The following is a 16,114-nucleotide window of genomic DNA, read 5'->3' as shown; positions in this document are numbered from 1 at the left end:
CTATCCGCGATCAGCTAGGGTTCGTTGACTGGAAACCAAAATATAAACTGCCTCGCAATATCCTCCCTCACCCGATACATCGAACCTGGATACCCAAGAGATCAGAGATCTTGCAGGGCTTGACAAAGCCATGTGAGCACAGCAGGGAGAGATTATCAACAACCAAGCGAGGCTCTTGGAGATAGATGCGGGGATCTCAAAGTTAGATGGCGACATCACCCAGAATTAAAGACAGCTCGAGGAGTAGCACATTGCCTCAAAGGTCAGATAAAGCATTGAGGCACGTCTGAGAGACTTTGAGAAGCAGCGGCAAGAACTCAAAAATGAAAGTGGGCCCCACTTGGTGGCTGCCTCCACTAACAGCGGGAACCTTCACTCCCAAATCTCTCGGATCCCTGACACAATCAACAGGATCATGCATGAGGACACCACACTTGGATAGCTCCTCCGCACCCTATTCCAGGAGCAGAGTATTACAATTGTGAGCATTTTGACCTCACTTGCATTTATCGTCTCAACCATGGTGCTCTCACTCACAGGTGGTGATGGTGGAGGAATACCAATGCCCCCACCTTAATTTTTTCAGCAGTTTACAATTAAGATAAAACCATCCCGGATTTAAACGTGAGTAACAATAATTTTTATTTTTTTTATTTTTTTATTTTTTTGTATACAAGATCGAGGCTCGTGAAAGAGCGAACATTAATCACACAGAAAGACAAACCGACACATAAAACATATAACATCAGGAGCGGGAGACAAGATGGGGAGAGAGGGGTAAGGACACAAACACAACATTTGAGAGCAGGGACCGAGAGACATGGAGACATCGAGAGATCTGAGAGAGGGCGAGGGCTTTGGGGGGGGGGGGCACGGGAAGGGGGCGGTGGGAGAGGTATAAAACATATGGACACTGCCAGGACTTCCAGGAAAGAAGTTGGAATTTCAAACAAGGTGGATCTGGGGTGAATTAGCGGGGGTAGAAAAGATCAAGGTTTTGGATGGGGGAAGATAAGAGATGGTGGTGAACAGCTGTTTTAAAGACCTGGAGGGAGGAGTGGGATTGAAGGGAGTGAGTGAGTTTGTTCCAGATGCGGGAGAAAAGAGGAATGAAAGAGTGAAGGTGAGCAGAGAGCCGAGATTTCGGCAGTTTAACCATCAGAGGGTTGCTGGCAGATCTTGTGCGACCTGTAGGAATATTTGGGGGACAGAGCACAGAGAGAGCTGGGGGTGCAAGGCCGGAGAGGAGTCGGTAGAAGACAGAAAGACCACCTACCTGCCTGCGGTGAGTGAGTGAAAGGCCCTCAGAGATAGCTTCATCGCGGGAGATTCCAATAATTCTGAAAGCTTTGGTTTCAACAGCGTGAAGCCGAGCGAGGTGTGAGGCTGTATTTGTGATTTCACATGCACTGCAACTACACTAACAAATGGTAATTTTGGAAGTCAGACCTTGCTACTGTCAGGGAATAAATATTCATATTGACAATATTGCTAGAATATATCTCAAAGTAATCTTGTTTAAAGTGGAATATGTTTTACTTTACAAAGTAAAAGGAATATGTTTTACTTTACAAGATGAGCCAAGAGCATAGAACTAGAGCTAACAGGTGATCGAGAGAGTTAATTTCAGACAAAATGTGTAACGCTCTTGGACCGCCACCTGTCTATCAAAATTAGCCTATGTTCAGTTCACTGCACACAGGCTGCAAATTCTTCCTCAGCAGGTCAGAGCATTTGACCTCTTGAACAGAAATAAGTACTAGCTGGCCAAGAGAGAGCCAAATAAGGTTTTGGATAAGGGAACCAGAGACACCCTGCATGCTCCGCAACATCAAAGGAGTTTGGGGCTTTAAAACCAGGAGAAAGTTGCGATTGAAAAGCAGAGAGAACTGGGAGAGTGACGGAGAAGCAGTGGACTGGGAAGAGTGACTGAACAACTTGAAGACCAGTTGACCTGATCAACCAACTGGAGACTGGTCAACAACTGAACGAGGTTCAACAAAAGACCTACAGAAGGAGCTACAGCCACGACCGACAGAACAACGTCATTAATATCTAATTCGTACATTTAGTGAAATACAGCAAAACTCTCAAAAGTGAATAAAACATTGATTTTGCTATAACGAGTTTCTGGAAGTTTCTGAAGTAGAAAAGCAGTTAATTTATTTTTCTACAAATTGGTGGTCCGTAAGGGAGTCAACTCCACAGAACAAGGTAAGCTTTTGTTTGTTATCTGTGTAGTCTGATGTTAATCTGTGCAAATTGTTCAGTGTTTGAGTTTTGTGTATTTTTGTTGATATGTGGAAGGGGGAAAAAACCACGAGGCCTTTAACAGGTTTCAGAAATCATGACAATTTTTTTTCTTTTTTTTCTTCCAAAATTTAATTAAGTGTACTACAGATGTATACGCATTTTTCAGGGATGGTGCCATGGACCGTCACAAAGATCCACTAAAGCCTTTTGTCTTTAGAAAAGGTGCTGTGCTTTCATGAAGGACCACTGATATGGTATATACTGTATAATTATTTTGCGATTTTTAAAAATCATGAACGAGAAAACAAAAAATTTATTTCCCAAAATTTTCAAAAAATAAATAGTATTTTTTAAATTTTTCTTTAGTTTGGGTACTTTTTTTCGGTACATTTTACGAGTTTAAAGAGACGAGTGCAAAGAGCCACTCACGAATCCCAGGACGTTAGCGAAAAAGGTGCTGCATTCGTCCTGTCATGAAAATATTTTGTGTATGAGTATGCTTTTTGTGTATTCATTTGATTTCATACGTGATTCCAGTTCAATGGTCTGCGTCACATATCTGCCCGTTCCTTTTGTATGATGATTCAAATATTGTTGGGTTCCTACGGTTGAGACTTATATAATATTTTTTCCTGTGGTGAGCCTCTTCTTTGATGTGGTCACGAGGGACGAGTCGATATGCTGTCGCACAAGTTGAACAGCGATTTTTTAAAAACGATTATCTGAGGATTTTTAAATAACTAGCGATTTTTGTAAAAAAACAAACAAAAAAAAAACTGCATTTTATACAGTATACAGTGCTAAGGGAAAATCGGCTGGCTTCGATTTTCAAACATAAATTCCCATTGTGCTACAAAAGTGAGTTTAGCATTGTCATAAAGGTTTTCCGTGTCATCTCCAAGTAAGATTTGCACACACTGATGCCGGTAATTGTATCCTGCCACTGGAATGCGTGCAGGCAGGTTGCCCATGGCAACGCTTGGTGTTGCGTCTGGGTCCCTGTCCACTTCTTACATATGGGATCAGAAACGATTTTTAAAAAAATGTAACCTCTTTCACCTTCTCCTGCCCTACACCCCCCAGCCAAACACATTTGGGAGACAATTGTAATTACATATGTAAGTTACAGATGAGTATTGGGGAGGTCATACAGGAATTTATTGAAATAAGATACTATGCCATGTGGCAAGGCAATTAACTGGACCCAAACACAAAATTGTACCTGTTTGATGAAACAAAACTTAGATCTGTATATACAGGTAAATGGATTTGGTGACCCTTTCAAGTGGTGAACTAACATCACGTCCTTTCCCTCCCTCCCTCCCCTCCCCCCTTTCATTTCCTGTCCCCTCTACCCCAATCCTAAACCCCATCCTGCCATCATCCTCCCCACCAAGTCAGGTTATATTACAGATTGTGAGGCATGTATAGAAGTGTGTTGTTGAATAGGATTGTTGATTGTATGGGATTGGATGGGATTGTGGATCCCATATCCCATTGGATCCCATATTGATTTAGCATATCACTTCATTATGTGGTCTTGCTGTGTTTTTTTTTGTGTGTGTGGGTATGTGTTTTTGCACCCCTCTTTCCCCCCCTCCTCCAACCATGGCCCCAATACTGCTAAAATAATTTGTGAAATGGTACGACACAGTTTACATCGTTAGATAATATACAGATGAGTGTATGACTTGCACAGAAGTTCGAGAGGGACAATAGTATCCTCCATATAACCTCTCACAGCCTTGTAAGGGAGAATAAGTGCAGCCAATAATACACAGTTATTTTTACAAAAATACAATGAGTGTCGTATTTCGCATAGTATTAATACCCCTAAGGGAGCCCCGCCCCACCCCCCCCCCCCCCCCAGCCTCATCCCTCCCTTGGCATTCTGCCACTTCTCCTCCTCCCTTCCCCACCCTTCATCATTAATGATCAGTGGTCTTGTTCATTCTCAAAGTTTGTTGAAATGACTGATTATGGTATGACTCTGATTATTGTAATGCATTACAAATTACAATTTACAATTTTTTTACAATTATAATTTATAATTGCCAATTTACAATTATGGTAAATTTACATTTACAATTTATAATTACAATGATTTACAATGAAAATGGTTTTACAATCATGAAAATTGCTATGATTGTCAGGCATGTCAGCATGTCATCATGTCATCATGTCAGGCATGTCATCATTGGGTTTTGATGTAAATTGAGTGCATGGGCTGTTAAGGATAGTTTTACAGCCCTGCAGGATAAATGCTGTATTACAGGTCACAAAGTTTGTTGGAAGGTTGCACTTTCAGTGTGATTGGATTACATGGGTCAATATTATGAATTAATTGCCATTCATTGGTACGGCATTTCAGGAATCTTACAACATTTTAATTATCAAGCACTTTGGGTACCCAATGAACTGGTTCATATCTGTCTGATCAATTTGGTTGATTGTCTCACAAATGAAGGGTTGAATTGCCTTCAGTGGTTGGTAAACTTGCATTTGTGACCAGACAGGATTGAAAGATATGTCAGATATGATCCAGAGGCAGAACGGTTATTTGTCAATTGACGGAAGGTATGGGTCGAAAGTGACGTCCATGATCAAATACCTCCGCCAGCGGACGAACTGTTTTGGCAACATTGGGAAAAGGCTTAGGTATAGAGTTATCAGACTGATAAATGTGACTTTTGATATTATCATTTATGATATTTTATTATGTATTATTATTAGAATTTTATTGATTAATATTGATAAATTGCTTGAAATTGCATAATTGAATTGAATATGGTCGACCTTGGGTTTGTTTGGGTTTGTTGTTTATTTTTGTGGGTATATATTTTTGTGTATTTTGTATATATTTTCACGACAAATTCCAGTTAACATCCTGCAAAATTTGCTCGTTTTTCTGGCCGAGTCGAAATTGCGTTGAGTTCCTATGGCATGCGCCATTAAAAGCGCCGTGTAATGGTTGAGCTCCCTTTATTTCGTTTTGGTCACGCGAATGAACAGACAAAATGACGAATGCTGCGGCTGGAGCAGTAGAAGCGATTTTTCTTTCAATTGTTTAATGATTAGTCGATATTGTTATGACTTATTGTCAATAGGTATACTAAGTGGTCAGGAGGTAGCCTTTTGCTATGTACAGTTTATTTTATTGTTGATTATACCACATAGCTGTGGTGATAAAGGAAATGTTTGTTTTTCAAATAGATGATTATGATATGACCATGGTTATAAAATCATGATGATTATTATGAATGATATCATAGGGTTCCAATGCAGAATGATTGCACGAACTTGGGAAAGAACTTTCAAGCCCTTTGGGATAAATTGGGTATTACAAGCGATGGAGTTTCAAAATTTAGCATGATTGAAGGAATTTGACAGTCCCATTTCAGGACTTTTACGAAAATTATATTGCCAAGAGATTTGGGTACTATTAAAAGAAAAATGATGAGATATTTTTCCCAAAGAACTTTAATATCTGCCATCCATTTAGGCGATCTCACGAATGAAGGATGAGTTGCCTTTAGTGGTTGCAAAGGAAATGTGTGGAGACCAGGCAAAATGGAAAAATAGGTCAGATATGACCCTAGGACAGAACAGTGATTCGTCAATTGACATGACGTATGAACCAGAGGTGACGACCGATGAGCTTCGATCTCAGTCAATAGATGGACCTGTCCTGACATCATTGGGGAAAGGGCTTACGCAAGGAGTCATCCAAAATGATTAATTTGATTTATTGATGAATATTGATAAATTAATTGTAATTGAATAAATTGAACTGAATAAATTGAATTGAATATATTGATTGTTTGATTGATAAAAATTGCGGTCTCAAAAAAAAAGAAGCTTTGAGACATTTGCGAAACATCAATGTGCAGACAACCTTGGACGATGAACGAGGTGGTGAGTCTGGTAGTTATTTGTTATATTATATGTGGTTATTTTTGTTTGATCCCCCTCAACAGGACTTACTGATCCATTTGACCCAACTACAACACCGATCAGTGCGATTGGGGTGTGGGAACAGGGAGACTCTCTGGCAATCACTTGAAGTCATCAATTGCAAAGGTGGAGAGACACTTCCTGGACGATTACGGAGTCGAGCTTATAGGAAATAAGCTAGGAAATTGACAGGGGGTACAAGTGTAATTTAAAGTGTAGTCTTGGTAGTTATCTGGTACATTGAGTAAATACTGAGTGTTATTCATATACAGGCAGAATGGGGAATGCAGCTTGTAAGAATACACAAGGACAACCAGATATTCCAAAAAAAGGTACTTGTGCATATTATATGTACGACCAATATGGTGAAGAGGCTATTAGTGAGGTTGAAAATTGGTATTTGTGGACAAAGGGACATGATAAGGAGTTTCCAAGAGATGGTACATTTAAGCGAAGTCGATTGGAGAGATTAGGACAAGAATTGAAAGCCAGGAAGCAACATAATTTAACAGTAGACTGGCTTGCATTCCATTATTGGGATATGGAATCCAGGAAAAGGGCACAGCAAGGACGTATATTGGACCTAGAACTTAAAATAAAAACGATGCAGGATACATTGGAGGACATAAATGCACAACTGCCCTCGAACATAGGAATAAAAGTGACAGTTGTCCCATCTGATTCCCATTTGTCTCCCCAAAAAGGACGGTACAGAGAATTTTTTCGTGTTTCAGGAGATGATCAGAGATTGCAGTGGCAACCCAGGGACATGGAGATACAGCCTAGAAATACAAGTGAACAGGTGGACAAACCAGCCAATGACAGACATCGATGTTTTAATTGTGGAAATACTGGACATTGGAAAAGAAGATGTCCGTACGTCAACAAAAACACGATTTCGCAAGGGAGAACCAAGATTAAAGGTACCAGTGCTTACAGGTACCTCAGATAACGATTAGGCTTTCATTGCTGCAGATCCCAAATGACGACCTTAAGTCTCAAACTTTTAGATCGCTAAGACGTTACATACCTTGTATTTTAGACCCTTTGAACTCTCAGACCCCTTACACCCTTTGGATCTTTACAAACCTTTGACTGTCGACCCTTCAGAGATTTAGACTTTTTAGACCTTTACAGACCATTGACGATAGCCCCTCAGACCCTACACATTTTAGACATCCTGAACCTTTCGATCCTTTAACCCCTCATGACCCTTTAGACACCTTACACCCTCAAGACCCCATTAGACCCTTTGCCATGAGCCTAGCATTATAATAACTTCGGATGAACTCTTTGAATGCACCAGGTATGACTAGTACACGGACAAGGTTTCTTAAAACTCGGCATTCTGTTAGGTGGTCCTCCCGGTGACTACCTGGTCTCGGTGACCCCCGGACCGTGAGAGGAACTTCGCCAGAAAGATTTATTATGTAGGCGCTTTCGTAACGCACTCAATATGAATTCCAACCAAGAAAGAATGATTTTCAATGATATATTTTCAATGGTAATGATACAATACAACACAATCCCTTTACAATGATACAATCAAGGATATATTCCCCGAGCACTCAACCCTCAACAATTCACAATCAACAATCAATCCCCTAGCTGATTAAGATGGCCATCTTACATACGTGTGGCCCCTTTTGGTACTCACGACCCCCTTTGGTCTCTGTCCCTCACAATGTCTCTGGGCCCCTCCTGACCAAGCTGATGGTCGGCTTTGCCGCACACGGGCGGTTGAACGAACCCCGGGCGGACGTGCTTCCACCGGACACGCACTGTACCGGGAATCGCGGCTGTAGTTCACCCCTCCGGGCCAAGCGAGGCGGGTATTGTAAAGCAGGCAAAGCAACACACCGCTGGCAAGGCGTTTTAGGCCCCAAAGTGCGACGTGTACGCGTCCTTGTAGACGGTGCGGTGAAAGGTGCCAGACGCTGAGTCTGTGCACGGCCCCACGGCAGCTGGACGTCTCAAACGGGTAGTTACACGTCCCGGTAACTCCTCTCGCCAGACGGGCTTGGGAACGCAGCTTTTTCACGTGGTTCACTATCGATCCCAACTCGTCGTCATAGCTGGGCGAGGAAGAAGAAGCCTCGTCGCTTCCGCCGGACCTCGTGTCTTTCTTCTTCCGTTTCCGGTCTCTTTTTCCCCAGAAGGGCTCCTGACCCTTTCATCACAACAACCCTCAATCGACTACACCTTGATAAGCGAAGACCTGAATAGTAATTCACATACATTCACATAAATATGTAACACTCCCCCCCTTCAAGAAAGAAAGTTTGAACCCAGCGAAAACTTTCTTTGCCGGCTAACTTGGATAAACAAACCAGATAACTCACCCCCCCCCCCCAACTCATCAGTTCCCCCGGGCACAGTCATCACTTAAAATTAAAGCAACAAAATTTCACACAATTCCCTAGATTAATTCCCTCTGGACCAAGCGTCAACCACTTCTAGTTTCTCTTGAATGACGGCTAAGAGGTGGTGACCAAAGCCCCCAAATTTAAACCTCTCTATAGCACTTTTCCGGGAGGCCTAGCGGAGTATTCCCTACATGGACGCCTTAAGGAATGTGGAGTTCACGGTTAGTCCTGGGAGGAAAGTTCATTACATGGACGCCTTTAAGAACGGGGAGTTCACGGTTAGTCCGTGCAGGAAAGTTCACTACCTGGACGCTTTTAAGAACGTGGCATTCACGGTTAGTCCGTGTAGGAGCCCCGGCTCGGCGGCTCCCCCGTATATATAGTGCTTCAACTTCTCCAGACTCCTAACAGTTACGGTGGGACCACTTGTCCCAGCCGTTACCTGACTGGCAGTCTCCTTCTCGGCCAGTGCTCTGACATTCATTTTTTTGGGAGGTGCCGTAACTCTGGGAGCCTCCATAGTAATATCGGCTGCTGCCAACTCCAAAACTACTGCCAAGTTGTCCTCTTCTGTAGACCTCTCGACGCCTACGAAATGCCTTCCCTACTGTTATGGTCCGACCCTCCAAATCCTTACCATTCCAATTCTTCTCTGCCTCCCTGGCGTCTCTTGTGCTTGCAAACGTGACAAAGCCGAACCCTCTTGACCGTTGCGTTTCTCTTTGACAATGGCAAAATGCCTTCCAGCATTAAGGATTGATGGGCTCCTGTGTCCCTCAAAACCCTAACCGGTCTTGGATTAGTCAAGTCTCCCTTGAGGGAGACCAACCCCTCATACATAAATGGTTGGTAACTCTTCTGTGGGCGATTTCTTACGTTTGCCATCGCATTCGGAGTTGTACTAGTCGGACTCCGCTCTGGGTCTTCCCTTTTCATGAAGTAACAACTGGACATCAAGTGTCCAGGTTTCTTGCAAAAAGCGCAAGTAGGCCCGGAGGAAAAACTCGTGGTCTGCCTCGGGTCCCCCTGAAAAATAAGTTTGTCTTGGCCCCGCAGCTCTCTGATTTCGAACAGGTGGGGTATCCGCGTTGTCCCCATAATCCTCTCGAGGCCGCCGCCATGTACTGTCGTTCTCCGCACCTGCTGTTCCCCACCTCCCCTGCGGAGATCTAGGCGAGGAGTTAGGTTCGTGGACCCCTATCCGGTGGGTTAAGGCATAATCATCTGCCATGGTGGCTGCGTCCCACAACTTTGGTACTTTCTTTTCCTGCAGGTACACTTTGATGACCTTGTGGACACACTGCTGAAATTCCTCCACCAGGATCAAGTCACGCAATGTTTCGAAGTCTTTCCCGACTCCTTTGAACTCACACCACCGATCAAACATGTTTTCTTTCACTCTGGCAAACTCCACATGGGTCTCACTCTCCCTCTTCCTGGCATTCCTGAATTTTTGCCTGTAAGCTTCCGGAACCAACTCATAGGCTTTGAGGATGTGCTTCTTCAATACCTCATAATCTGCACATTGGTCCATTGGTAGCGCCGAATAAATCTCTTGAGCTTTTCCCACCAGCACACTTTGCACTAGTATGGTCCAGGCCTCCTCCGGCCAGCTTAACTGTCGAGCCACTTTCTCAAAGTGCGGAAAAAAATTAGCGACTTCCTTTTCACTGAAGGGTGGAACCAGCCTCACATGTCTGCCCACATCCCAGGTGTTCTGGCTAGGTGTCGACCCTGTCAGCAAGGGTGGTACCTCTCCCCGTTCTCTCATTAACTCCAGCTCCTTGAATTTAATTTCTTGCTGAAGCGCCATGTCACGTTCCTTCAATTCCCTTTCCGCTTTTCTCTCCTCTGCTTCGAGTTCCCTTGCAGCTCTCCTCTCCTCTGCTTCTGCTTTCCTTTCCTCTGTTTTGATCCTTTCCTGGAGTTCTCGTTCCACTCTCCTTTCCTCTGCTTGTTTCTCTTCTCTCCTCTCTTCTGCTTTACTTTCTTCTTCTGCTCTTTCCTTTTCTGCTTTCCTTTCTTCTTCTGCTCTTTCCTTTTCTGCTTTCCTTTCTTCTTCTGCTCTTTCCTTTTCTGCTTTCCTTTCTTCTTCTGCTCTTTCCTTTTCTGCTTTCCTTTCTTCTTCTTTAATCCGTTCCTGGCTCCGTAATTGCAACTCCAGTTTCCGGAGCTCAACGTCTTCTGGTTCTTCGGGTAGCCACTGCCAGGCTACCTCGTCCCATGTTCCTAATCCCACCATAGACTGTATCACCGTGGTCTGCAACTCTGCCTTCCTCAAATTAGTTCGGACCTCCAAATTAAAATGTTTGGCCAATTTCAAAAGGTCCGACTTTAGTAACGCTCGGAACTGTGCCTCACTCGGTGTTACCGCAAAGTTCTGTGCCACAAACGCCATGGTGACTATCGTTAACACCTGTTAACCTTCACCCAAGACTTTACCCCAATTTCCCCAAAAATTTACCAATTAATACTTAATTAATAAATTTTAATTAATAAAATATTATTTTATTATTTTATACACTTTTAGATCCCGGACGTAGACCCAATTGCGAATCCGCAAATCGTAATTTGGACGAGCCCCCAATTCTGTTACGTGGTCCTCCCGGTGACTACCTGGTCTCGGTGACCCCCGGACCGTGAGAGGAACTTCGCCAGAAAGATTTATTATGTAGGCGCTTTCGTAACGCACTCAATATGAATTCCAACCAAGAAAGAATGATTTTCAATGATATATTTTCAATGGTAATGATACAATACAACACAATCCCTTTACAATGATACAATCAAGGATATATTCCCCGAGCACTCAACCCTCAACAATTCACAATCAACAATCAATCCCCTAGCTGATTAAGATGGCCATCTTACATACGTGTGGCCCCTTTTGGTACTCACGACCCCCTTTGGTCTCTGTCCCTCACAATGTCTCTGGGCCCCTCCTGACCAAGCTGATGGTCGGCTTTGCCGCACACGGGCGGTTGAACGAACCCCGGGCGGACGTGCTTCCACCGGACACGCACTGTACCGGGAATCGCGGCTGTAGTTCACCCCTCCGGGCCAAGCGAGGCGGGTATTGTAAAGCAGGCAAAGCAACACACCGCTGGCAAGGCGTTTTAGGCCCCAAAGTGCGACGTGTACGCGTCCTTGTAGACGGTGCGGTGAAAGGTGCCAGACGCTGAGTCTGTGCACGGCCCCACGGCAGCTGGACGTCTCAAACGGGTAGTTACACGTCCCGGTAACTCCTCTCGCCAGACGGGCTTGGGAACGCAGCTTTTTCACGTGGTTCACTATCGATCCCAACTCGTCGTCATAGCTGGGCGAGGAAGAAGAAGCCTCGTCGCTTCCGCCGGACCTCGTGTCTTTCTTCTTCCGTTTCCGGTCTCTTTTTCCCCAGAAGGGCTCCTGACCCTTTCATCACAACAACCCTCAATCGACTACACCTTGATAAGCGAAGACCTGAATAGTAATTCACATACATTCACATAAATATGTAACACTCCCCCCCTTCAAGAAAGAAAGTTTGAACCCAGCGAAAACTTTCTTTGCCGGCTAACTTGGATAAACAAACCAGATAACTCACCCCCCCCCCCCAACTCATCAGTTCCCCCGGGCACAGTCATCACTTAAAATTAAAGCAACAAAATTTCACACAATTCCCTAGATTAATTCCCTCTGGACCAAGCGTCAACCACTTCTAGTTTCTCTTGAATGACGGCTAAGAGGTGGTGACCAAAGCCCCCAAATTTAAACCTCTCTATAGCACTTTTCCGGGAGGCCTAGCGGAGTATTCCCTACATGGACGCCTTAAGGAATGTGGAGTTCACGGTTAGTCCTGGGAGGAAAGTTCATTACATGGACGCCTTTAAGAACGGGGAGTTCACGGTTAGTCCGTGCAGGAAAGTTCACTACCTGGACGCTTTTAAGAACGTGGCATTCACGGTTAGTCCGTGTAGGAGCCCCGGCTCGGCGGCTCCCCCGTATATATAGTGCTTCAACTTCTCCAGACTCCTAACAGTTACGGTGGGACCACTTGTCCCAGCCGTTACCTGACTGGCAGTCTCCTTCTCGGCCAGTGCTCTGACATTCATTTTTTTGGGAGGTGCCGTAACTCTGGGAGCCTCCATAGTAATATCGGCTGCTGCCAACTCCAAAACTACTGCCAAGTTGTCCTCTTCTGTAGACCTCTCGACGCCTACGAAATGCCTTCCCTACTGTTATGGTCCGACCCTCCAAATCCTTACCATTCCAATTCTTCTCTGCCTCCCTGGCGTCTCTTGTGCTTGCAAACGTGACAAAGCCGAACCCTCTTGACCGTTGCGTTTCTCTTTGACAATGGCAAAATGCCTTCCAGCATTAAGGATTGATGGGCTCCTGTGTCCCTCAAAACCCTAACCGGTCTTGGATTAGTCAAGTCTCCCTTGAGGGAGACCAACCCCTCATACATAAATGGTTGGTAACTCTTCTGTGGGCGATTTCTTACGTTTGCCATCGCATTCGGAGTTGTACTAGTCGGACTCCGCTCTGGGTCTTCCCTTTTCATGAAGTAACAACTGGACATCAAGTGTCCAGGTTTCTTGCAAAAAGCGCAAGTAGGCCCGGAGGAAAAACTCGTGGTCTGCCTCGGGTCCCCCTGAAAAATAAGTTTGTCTTGGCCCCGCAGCTCTCTGATTTCGAACAGGTGGGGTATCCGCGTTGTCCCCATAATCCTCTCGAGGCCGCCGCCATGTACTGTCGTTCTCCGCACCTGCTGTTCCCCACCTCCCCTGCGGAGATCTAGGCGAGGAGTTAGGTTCGTGGACCCCTATCCGGTGGGTTAAGGCATAATCATCTGCCATGGTGGCTGCGTCCCACAACTTTGGTACTTTCTTTTCCTGCAGGTACACTTTGATGACCTTGTGGACACACTGCTGAAATTCCTCCACCAGGATCAAGTCACGCAATGTTTCGAAGTCTTTCCCGACTCCTTTGAACTCACACCACCGATCAAACATGTTTTCTTTCACTCTGGCAAACTCCACATGGGTCTCACTCTCCCTCTTCCTGGCATTCCTGAATTTTTGCCTGTAAGCTTCCGGAACCAACTCATAGGCTTTGAGGATGTGCTTCTTCAATACCTCATAATCTGCACATTGGTCCATTGGTAGCGCCGAATAAATCTCTTGAGCTTTTCCCACCAGCACACTTTGCACTAGTATGGTCCAGGCCTCCTCCGGCCAGCTTAACTGTCGAGCCACTTTCTCAAAGTGCGGAAAAAAATTAGCGACTTCCTTTTCACTGAAGGGTGGAACCAGCCTCACATGTCTGCCCACATCCCAGGTGTTCTGGCTAGGTGTCGACCCTGTCAGCAAGGGTGGTACCTCTCCCCGTTCTCTCATTAACTCCAGCTCCTTGAATTTAATTTCTTGCTGAAGCGCCATGTCACGTTCCTTCAATTCCCTTTCCGCTTTTCTCTCCTCTGCTTCGAGTTCCCTTGCAGCTCTCCTCTCCTCTGCTTCTGCTTTCCTTTCCTCTGTTTTGATCCTTTCCTGGAGTTCTCGTTCCACTCTCCTTTCCTCTGCTTGTTTCTCTTCTCTCCTCTCTTCTGCTTTACTTTCTTCTTCTGCTCTTTCCTTTTCTGCTTTCCTTTCTTCTTCTGCTCTTTCCTTTTCTGCTTTCCTTTCTTCTTCTGCTCTTTCCTTTTCTGCTTTCCTTTCTTCTTCTGCTCTTTCCTTTTCTGCTTTCCTTTCTTCTTCTTTAATCCGTTCCTGGCTCCGTAATTGCAACTCCAGTTTCCGGAGCTCAACGTCTTCTGGTTCTTCGGGTAGCCACTGCCAGGCTACCTCGTCCCATGTTCCTAATCCCACCATAGACTGTATCACCGTGGTCTGCAACTCTGCCTTCCTCAAATTAGTTCGGACCTCCAAATTAAAATGTTTGGCCAATTTCAAAAGGTCCGACTTTAGTAACGCTCGGAACTGTGCCTCACTCGGTGTTACCGCAAAGTTCTGTGCCACAAACGCCATGGTGACTATCGTTAACACCTGTTAACCTTCACCCAAGACTTTACCCCAATTTCCCCAAAAATTTACCAATTAATACTTAATTAATAAATTTTAATTAATAAAATATTATTTTATTATTTTATACACTTTTAGATCCCGGACGTAGACCCAATTGCGAATCCGCAAATCGTAATTTGGACGAGCCCCCAATTCTGTTACGTGGTCCTCCCGGTGACTACCTGGTCTCGGTGACCCCCGGACCGTGAGAGGAACTTCGCCAGAAAGATTTATTATGTAGGCGCTTTCGTAACGCACTCAATATGAATTCCAACCAAGAAAGAATGATTTTCAATGATATATTTTCAATGGTAATGATACAATACAACACAATCCCTTTACAATGATACAATCAAGGATATATTCCCCGAGCACTCAACCCTCAACAATTCACAATCAACAATCAATCCCCTAGCTGATTAAGATGGCCATCTTACATACGTGTGGCCCCTTTTGGTACTCACGACCCCCTTTGGTCTCTGTCCCTCACAATGTCTCTGGGCCCCTCCTGACCAAGCTGATGGTCGGCTTCGCCGCACACGGGCGGTTGAACGAACCCCGGGCGGACGTGCTTCCACCGGACACGCACTGTACCGGGAATCGCGGCTGTAGTTCACCCCTCCGAGCCAAGCGAGGTGGGTACTGTAAAGCAGGCAAAGCAACACGCCGCTGGCAAGGCGTTTTAGGCCCCAAAGTGCGACGCGTACGCGTCCTTGTAGACGGTGCGGCGAAAGGTGCCAGACGCTGAGTCTGTGCACGGCCCCACGGCAGCTGGACATCTCAAACGGGTAGTTACACGTCCCGGTAACTCCTCTCGCCAGACGGGCTTGGGAACGCAGCTTTTTCACGCGGTTCACTATCGATCCCAACTCGTCGTCATAGCTGGGCGAGGAAGAAGAAGCCTCGTCGCTTCCGCCGGACCTCGTGTCTTTCTTCTTCCGTTTCCGGTCTCTTTTTCCCCAGAAGGGCTCCTGACCCTTTCATCACAACAACACTCAATCGACTACACCTTGATAAGCGAAGACCTGAATAGTAATTCACATACATTCACATAAATATGTAACAGTTTGCCTTTGCCGAGATGGAACGTCACCATAGCATGTCACATTCAGTGATGTTTCATGGTTTCTATAATAGTAATATTGCTTCCATGCATGTAATGTATGATCTACTCATTACCTCCGCTACCAAAGGTGGATGGATGTTATGTTTTCACCGATATCTGTTTGTCTCTTTGTCTGTTTGTGAACAAACTATCTCAAAAATTTGTGGTCGGATTGGGATGAAACTTGGTGGATAGGTTGTGTGTGTGACAAGGACGAATCGATTACATTTTGGTGAATATCTGAATATGGATTCGGATATGAGAATTATTGAAATTTTAACTGATTCTTCACCACTGAGTGATATGGCCAACCAGGCGGAGGTATGCTCTCGACTGAGTGCCGTTCTAGTTTACTTATTAAGTGATTCTTCACCATTGAGGGTTTGGGTGAAAAG

At 44.9% G+C, this 16,114-nt stretch overlaps 1 pseudogene across 1 annotated transcript in view; it reads right to left on the bottom strand.

The window, feature by feature from the left end:
* The window catches only part of LOC144888672 (sterile alpha motif domain-containing protein 9-like), a 105,122-nt pseudogene that overhangs the window by 42,715 nt on the left and 46,293 nt on the right, over positions 1–16,114 (bottom strand). The window lies entirely within an intron of this gene.

Source organism: Myxine glutinosa, chromosome 13, assembly GCF_964187855.1.
Source record: "Myxine glutinosa chromosome 13, kmMyxGlut1.1, whole genome shotgun sequence".
Lineage (NCBI taxonomy): Eukaryota > Metazoa > Chordata > Myxini > Myxiniformes > Myxinidae > Myxine > Myxine glutinosa.
Note: the sequence above shows the minus strand (reverse complement) of the source record. Positions and strands in the feature narration are given on the sequence as shown.